Raw genomic sequence first — 8,569 nt, 5'->3', positions numbered from 1 at the left:
CGAGGACTGGAATTGAGAACCGCTGTTCTAGACATGCCAAAAATTTGATGCTACAGCACAGCAGCTCTTCTTCTTCGTTTTCTCTGATGCACTAACTCTGCAGCAGCACTTCTTCTTTGTCGTCTCGTCTGATGCACTCACTCATCCAAGCGTTCTAACCACAACATCGCCCCTCCCCACCCCCCAACCATTCGAATTTCTGTAGACGGGAATTATTTGTAATGATATTCCAATGAGCTGCTTTGTGATATCACAAAGCCCGGAAAACAAATGCTGTAGTCCAAACGAGCCGTTCGTTGTAGTTCTTGAAATATCTCCCTTTGGAGTGGACTTTGAGATTTGTAACTTTCTAGATTTGTTTAATGCCCAAACATACACACTACACACTGACTAAAATTAAAAAAGTGAAAAAGCATAATAGGACCCCTTCAAGGGTCAATAGTTTACAAATTCAATATACTGTAAAATGAAAACTAAGCTACAACAAAATGCATTTTGCAACGGCGCTGTGAATTTAGCAATGGTGCAGTGAATACGGATTCGTAAAACACTGGTTTATCAAATGTTTAACAAACACTGGTGTATCAAATGTGTGTATCACAATGTTTAATATTTTTTATAAAATAAATGAATTATACAACAATAATAATAATAATATAAAAATTGTTAAATAATAATTCAAATAAAAAACATTTATAAAATTATTTTTAAATAAATTACCAAAATATTTAATACATCCAAAGATGGAACTGATTAGGGGAAAAAATCTTATGAAATAGTATCTGAACAATCACCTGAACACTGAAAACTCCGTAAAGTGCTTGTTATAAAAAAACAAAAACAAAACCAAAAACTGTAAATTGTTATTACTAACCCACATTCTAGTCTACACCTAATTGCAAAAATCAAGAAAATGTGAAATAGAGACATAACTGTCTGAAAACAAGCAAAGAAATACTCGTTCAGAGACCTTCCTCAATACAATAATTTTGGGAATTATGGGTAAAATGGTACACACCACAGCAATAAGGCAGTGATTGCATGCAGCTTCTTTAAGCTACCTCTGCTTAAGGACAGTGCATACACTTAACGCAAGCCTAGATAATAACCACATACACACCCACATTTGGAAAGCCCAATCAAAGAGTGATGTAATGATGTGGGGTGTGCTGGGGGATCAGTAATTCACAATTTACATTGTAAAATGACCTGCTTAGAAAACATTAGCAGCACATATCTCTGAATGCTTACCGCACAGTATTGATTGCTTTTAGTTTAAAAGTGACTCATTGTAATAATGCCACTTTAATAATATTAAAGATAATGCTAAATTATATCCAGTATAATGAGAGTTAAAAGGAACACATTTCTGGTTTGGGGTTGATGAAGGGGTACTTGAGGCTTACTGATATAGGGCTGAGCGCGTACTGTACATAAACAAGACAAAAAACATAGGGAAAAACCGTTGTAAAGCATTTATCAGTGGCAAAAGCTGTATTTGCATATGAAATGCAGTGTAAGATAAAACGAAGCACAAATGGTTTAATGAAAAACTACAGTGTGGATTACAGACAAAACTCTTATATGCAAAACCTAATCAAGACGAGTACATCAATAATTGCTACTGAAGAATTTGTGCCTGCATTTAGCAGTTATTACAATGACCTTGCCGTAATTAATAAGTATTAGACATAAACAGTGAAAATTAAAGGTCACCTTCATAACCACTGATCCGTCATTTTGACTAGCATATTTAAGGCACCCTTTAATATGAATGACGTTAATCAAATTAAACTTTCTCGCAAACTCCAGGAATGGCACGGAATACACTGCAGGAACAACACACAGAGCAGCGCGTTAGAATTGCTTCTGTGAGCTCAGCAGGGCACTGGGAAAATGGTAAATTTCAGGAGAAATTTAATAAGGAGAAATTGGCTTAAGATTACTCAGCACTTTGCTTCTAGATTAGTCTCCCTCCTACCCTTCAAATTGCACGAGTTGCTTTCAGAGTGATACAACATTGTGACATAATTACATTGTTGAAGGTGAGGCTCTGTAGAAATGGCTCCGTGCTGACACAAGACGATTTTCCAGCACATGCAAATTTACAGACGGCTGCGCTTCTCTGCCATTTGTGGGACTAGGCAAAAACGAAAAACCGTTTGCATGTTGACAAAAGGTTCCTGATTGCGATCCACAATTAAAACAAAAGGGTCATTGTGACTTTAATCCAAAACCCATCCTTAACAACAGACATTATGAACTGTATGTACGCACAAATCATTCCTAAATCATATTGGCTTAATTAAGCTGTCTGATTGATGGTCTGATCGCCCCATCGGGAGCGTCCATTGAGGATATTGAATAGTTGTCTATTCCAATGTTTAGCATATTTTCATAACTACGTGACAAGCGGCAATATCGCAGCAAAGTCGTCCTCGGGGTGTAAGCAGCTGCGTCCCACCCAAAATTGGATGAGCGAGCAGAGGAAACTAAAGAAATGAAACTTGAAGCGTTGATGAGAACTCGTCGGCTGTGGTTGTAAACAGCTGTGTGCTTTGAGTTCGGTTACAAGGGTCGGTAATTAAAAGGCTAGTGACCTGGAAAAAGTGTCCTCGTTCGAAGATCTCCAAATGTCCGCATAAAAACTACAACATCAAATTAGAATAGCAATAGCACGAGGCCGAGTCTTCCAGCTATAGATCTATTGATGTTCAAACACACCCTGGGGGCACATTGCCATGATAGTCCTGAGTTCACCGTGTTCCCCATTACAACCTGGTTTCGTTGTTCGGAGAGGTCAAAGTCAATCTAAATATACATTATGCATGCATACAAAACAGATACATGTATGTAAGAATTATAAATAATACAAACACACTAGGGTCCAAAAGTCTGTGAACATCAGGATTTACATGAACTTGGGAAATTCTTGCAGCTTGAATAGCATTTCAGCAAAAAGAGGACACATCAAATTGTAATAAATATTAAAATTCATGTTAATTTTTTTCCTCAAATTGTTACGCTGATAAAATAAAATAATTTAATAAAAAAAAAACAGCAATTAAAAAGTAATTAGAAAAGTATGAGTTTTCTAGACTTTTTTAAATAATATATTATTTCTATAATTTATTAATAATTCACATAAATAATATATTATTGTTTATTATTATATTTATTTATATATTCGTTAATTCATAATTTAATAAATAAATACTATATTATTTATATGATTTTATTAATAATGAATATATCATTTGTATATTAATATATTATTATTACTATATTTATTTATATATTTGTTTGTTCATTCATTCATTCCAAACTCCGTCTCTGAACATGTTTTTATAAATAAATAAATGTATATTTATTTAGTTAGTTAGTTAGTTGTTAGTCATAATGTATGTTCGAAGAGAGGGAATCTTTTTCAGAAAGCATAATGAAATGTTGTGTTCATGTGGATTATAGGGACCCATTGAACACTACTGACTTTTAGTTGGCATGGGGGGTTGACTTATTATGAAACAGCGGGACACTGGCATATTAATACTTAATGTACCAGTAGACCCCTTTGAGAAATCCACGTGAACCTCCAAACACGCTTGTTACAAAAAACAAATACAATGCATATCGCTCAAAACCTGCAAATCCCTGGATCTGGATACAATTTCACATTCACATTCAAAAGAACCACATTTCATCATAAACATACAGCATATTAAGCCGCATAACCCAGCTGTGAATTATAAATGAAGCCGATCTACTGCTAACGAGAAGCACTGACCGAGGAAAATGCTAAAGATATTGAGACGTCATAATAGGCCACTGATGTGAACAACAGCAGCCAGCAACTATGGATTTTATCTCCAGTTACCTACACTGGTCATGGAGCTATTAGGCTCGCTTTCCTCTGCTGCTCTACTAGCACCATCGAAGGCCAAATCCACCTGCCTTTACCATTAATTAGTCCCGACATAAAAAATTTCATTTCAAATAAGAGCTAAAAGGGAAAAAAGCCACATCTGATAAGCACAGCTGTGCTAAGAAGATTTACAATTATCAATAGTGTGCAGAGACAGATGAGTTATCGCGTTATAAAGGACAGTGCTGACCTTGCTAAACTTAAATGTAATCAAGATAAAACTAATCTGACCTTTGTGAAGGACTATATTTTATTTTAAAAAATGATATGCATTTCAGTGCCGAAGTGATCGTTATTTTATGTGACTGATTTTAAAGTTTTAAGACCTGCTTGCAAAACACTCAAATAAGCCATAAAGTGAGACAGATTACATTGTGCTTCTCGATTTCCATCACTGCCGCCCCCAAAGTGATTCACTAAAACATCACAATGTCATTTTCAGTGCTGGGTTTTTTAAAAAATCTCTCGAAAAAGATCAAAATACAGCGTACGGATTGATTTCTTTCCAGCACATACTCAGGCCGGTGATCTGATCTGAAAGGGGTTTGTGCTATAGGAGAGATAGTGGTGGGTTATGCATCAAACACACATATTGATTGATACCTAAACTGCTCTGAATTTAGAGTGAATGCATATGTATGCTCACAACACGTTACTTCTCTGGTCGATAAAACTTTCCGATGCATTCCAGTGCTTTAATATTTATGATAACAGCTAAATTAAGTAAAAGCTTTAAAATGCTGGGAGGTAGCATAATTGACAATTCCATTGAAAGTGCAGGAGGGTTTGTCAATAATAATTTTCTGGATCCCAAAGAAGCGTCCCAACTGATAGGTCATTTATCCACACAGCTGGGATCAAGCTCTCTGCAGCCCGATCGACCCTTACCTGACCCTCCAGGGCATGCAACAATGGCCTCGACCTCTGACCCTTAAAAGCGAATGATCTCATCCCGTGAAAATCTTGGGCCAAAGTCTACTGGACTACATTCTGCTCCTAAAGCTGAGCTGTCTTTAAAGGGATAGTTCATCCAAAAAAAATGACAGTTGTGTCATTATTTACTCTCCCGAAACCTTTCTTTCTTCTGTCAAACACGTATAGCAGAATGTACAAGCTGCTCTTTAAGTAGATGATCACCATGGCTGTCAAACAGTGAATAACAGTGAATTTTCAGTGAATAACAATTAAAATTTCTGCCATTTTGTCACATAAACTTATAATATGGTTTCAGAAGACTTGGCATCTAGTCACACCTCACTTAAGCTGCTTTTTTGTCCATTTTGGAGCTCAACATCATCAGTCCTCCTTTACTTTTCATTGTAAATTAAAGTAAAAAGAGCAGCGTGAACATTCTTCACAGCTTCTCTTTTTGCATTCTACAGAATAAATCATAAGAATTTGGAATTTTGGACACAAGGATGTTTAAAAGTTTTTCATTTTGGGGCAAACTGGCTTTCTTTACTACGGTGATTCCACTCATGTTTAAAATGAATAACAAAAGCATTCGGCTGGTTAAATTTAAGGTCAAAGTCTTGGAATTGAGCCATCTCGTATCCATTCCGCCTGTAAAAATGTAACGTTTTACATTAGGTTCTGGAACATGCTGATGACGCTCACCTTTTTTCTTCAAGAACGCTTTTCTGGTCGCCAGGGGGCTTTGACGAACTTGCTGGTTTTGTAGAAACTTGACTGCCGTGGCAATCTGCGAAGAGAGCAAAAAACAAAGACATCTTACATTTGCAGCGTGAAATGAGCTCATCAGTGTAATAGAAAGTCATCAGTAAATTAACATCACTGGAAACAAGAGGAAGACTCAGGAATTCTTGCAAGGCGGCTGAATTATTGTACATTTCCAACTCCCCAAGGTATATCATCAGCCAACAACAGGAACTTATAAAATAGCCCTCCCCCTCCCAAGAAGTATATGGAGGCCAGACCACCAAACCACTTTAGAGATAAATCTAGGAAATGAGTGAATCAGCAGTTATAAAATTATCCCATCAAGGTTTGCTGAACAAATGGGGTATGGAGTTTAATTTGCCATTATCCTCTTTAAGACAAACTCCTAGCCTTAAGTGAGCAGGGACTGAAAATCTATACTTAATGCTGAAGTGCCCATCTGTATCTAATAACGGCACAATACCTGGTTAAAAACTTCAGCGATTCTTAAAGAAGAAAATGCATTATGATCAAATCACCTAGGCTGCATGTTGTAATGACTGAGTGTTAATGCACTAGAAAATTAAATATCATCAGAACGTGTAGTCGGAAGTGCAGCGCAGCTCCCATCGATTCCATCACGTTTTCCTTCGAGATGCACCTTGATCTGCCACTTTAGCTTGCTTCTCCTAGAATTAAAAAAGGGTCTCCTCCTCAAACCCCATTATGGCATGAATTTGAAGTGCGGGCTCTGAAGTGGTGCTTTTAAAGAACAGATAAACATGAAATAACATCTGGAGATAGGGGGGAAACGCACACTCAAGGATAAAGCCGAGCCGCCTCGTTATCGCACCTGTGGTCCCTGTGATTCAATTGTAAAAGTCATCCCTCTAATAGGTTGAAAGGTTTTGATTACTGTTCTTTTTCTTTAAGCGGCAAAAGATAAAAAGTGATTGAGAGCGCTGTCTGTGGTAATCCGTTTTAGGTAATGCATTGCATATACTAAAGACCTGTTTCAATCCAAAAGGATTGCATTTTGAAAATAGGCTGAGAAGAATGTGTAATAGTCGGGCCAGCTGTATAATTCTGCGGCGACAAATCAAGACAGAGTGAGTCGAGGAACCGGTTTTCCTTTCAAAAACACATCATATTGATTTCAGCTTAAATTTATGGGGAACAACTTTGACTTTGTTGGATGAAGAAGGAAGACGAAAAGGGGGGCACTGCCGATTTAGGGAACGGCATGAGATTATGATTCCGATAATTGGAATAAGCAAGCAGGCAGGCCGCATTTGTCTTCAAATATATTATATATTATATATATATATATATATATATATATATATGACTGAGTCAGTGTCTGCAAAGAACGCAACCTTAGTCACACCTGGTTTCAGAACACATCAGGCACAACGTTTTACGGTAACATGATCTTTGCAAAGCTGTTACCCAAAGGGTAAGGAAATTTCTGGATCTCTATATTAGTGTCAGGAGTTAACCTTTTTTTAACGTTTACAAGGGGGTATTTTTTCTAACTATCAATAAAAACACACTTTATGTTATCCATTTGTCAAACAGTTTATTTTGCCATTTTAAAACATGTTTGTACATGCCATTGTTTCACACCAATAGTTTGTTCAAACTTTTAATGAATTCATTAAAATCTCAATATGCATAATAATTTTTACCTATAAATTCAATAACACATTTATATTGGACGAATTTAGATAAATCACCACATCTTGACAGTCACGCTAATGTCAAAAAGTGTACCTGAATTTATCTTACTCTTACCCTAAAAATGTCATTTTAAGAATAACCAGTGAATTCTGATCAGATTATTTATTTTTCCTTTTTTAAAAGCATAGCTCAAAAAAAATTAAAGAGGAAGTTTGATATTTGCTATCTAACTAGCAGATATGAGAAGGAAGACTTCCTTAGCAAACAGGTCAAACAGGGAAATACATTTTTGCTCAAGGCAACACACATTTACATAAAGTATTAAGCCAAACACCTTTTTCTGCTGGCACCTCGGTGCACACTTCCGGAAAAATCGGACGAAAAAAAAAACCGGCCGGTTGCCGATCGCGCATTATAAGCAAAAACTGGCCGGTTCCGATGTATGGCCGGTCAACCGGTGCATCCCTACCAAACACCATTAAATCAGTTGTAGATGGAGGAAAAAAGACTTTATTTTAACATCACAAAAGTCGTCAAAGATGCCAAAAGTGCCCTAAACTGTGTGGAAAGGTATATAAATATGTGTGTATATATATATATACACATACACACACACACACACACACACACACACACACGTACATATACAGTGGTGTGAAAAAGTGTTGCCCCTCCCCCCCTTCCTGATTTCTTATTTTTTTTGCATGTTTGTCACACTTTAATGTTTCAGATCATCAAACAAATTTAAATATTAGTCAAAGATAACAAGTAAACACAACACGCAGTTTCTAAATGAAGGTTTTTATTATTAAGGGAAAACTAAATCCAAAACTACATGGCCCTGTGTGAAGAAGTGTTTGCCCCCCTGTTAAAACTGTGGTTCATCACACTCAAGTTCAATTTCTCTAGCCACACCCAGGCCTGATTACTGCCACACCTGTTCGCAATCAAGAAATCTCTTAAATAGGACCTGCCTGACAAAGTGAAGTAGACCAAAAGATCCTCAAAAGCTAGACATCATGCTGAGATCCAAAGAAATTCAGAAACAAATTAGAAAGAAAGTAATTGAGATCTATCAGTCTGGGAAAGGTTATAAAGCCATTTCTAAAGCTTTAAACCTTTGGGACTCCAGCGAACCACAGTGAGAGCCATTATTCACAAATGGCAAAAACATGGAACAGTGGAGAACCTTCCCAGGAGTGGCCGGCCGACCAAAATTAGCCCAAGAGCACAGCGACGACTCATCCAAGAGGTCACAAAAGACCCCACAACAACATCCAAAGAACTGCAGGCCTCACTTGCCTCAGT

At 36.9% G+C, this 8,569-nt stretch overlaps 1 pseudogene; it reads right to left on the bottom strand.

The window, feature by feature from the left end:
* LOC107570732 (peroxisomal membrane protein PEX14-like) overlaps positions 1 to 8,569 on the bottom strand; it is an 83,676-nt pseudogene that overhangs the window by 46,989 nt on the left and 28,118 nt on the right.

Source organism: Sinocyclocheilus grahami, unplaced genomic scaffold (assembly GCF_001515645.1).
Source record: "Sinocyclocheilus grahami isolate Dianchi unplaced genomic scaffold, SAMN03320097.WGS_v1.1 scaffold29.1, whole genome shotgun sequence".
Lineage (NCBI taxonomy): Eukaryota > Metazoa > Chordata > Actinopteri > Cypriniformes > Cyprinidae > Sinocyclocheilus > Sinocyclocheilus grahami.
This window is presented reverse-complemented; position numbering and strand designations above follow the sequence as displayed.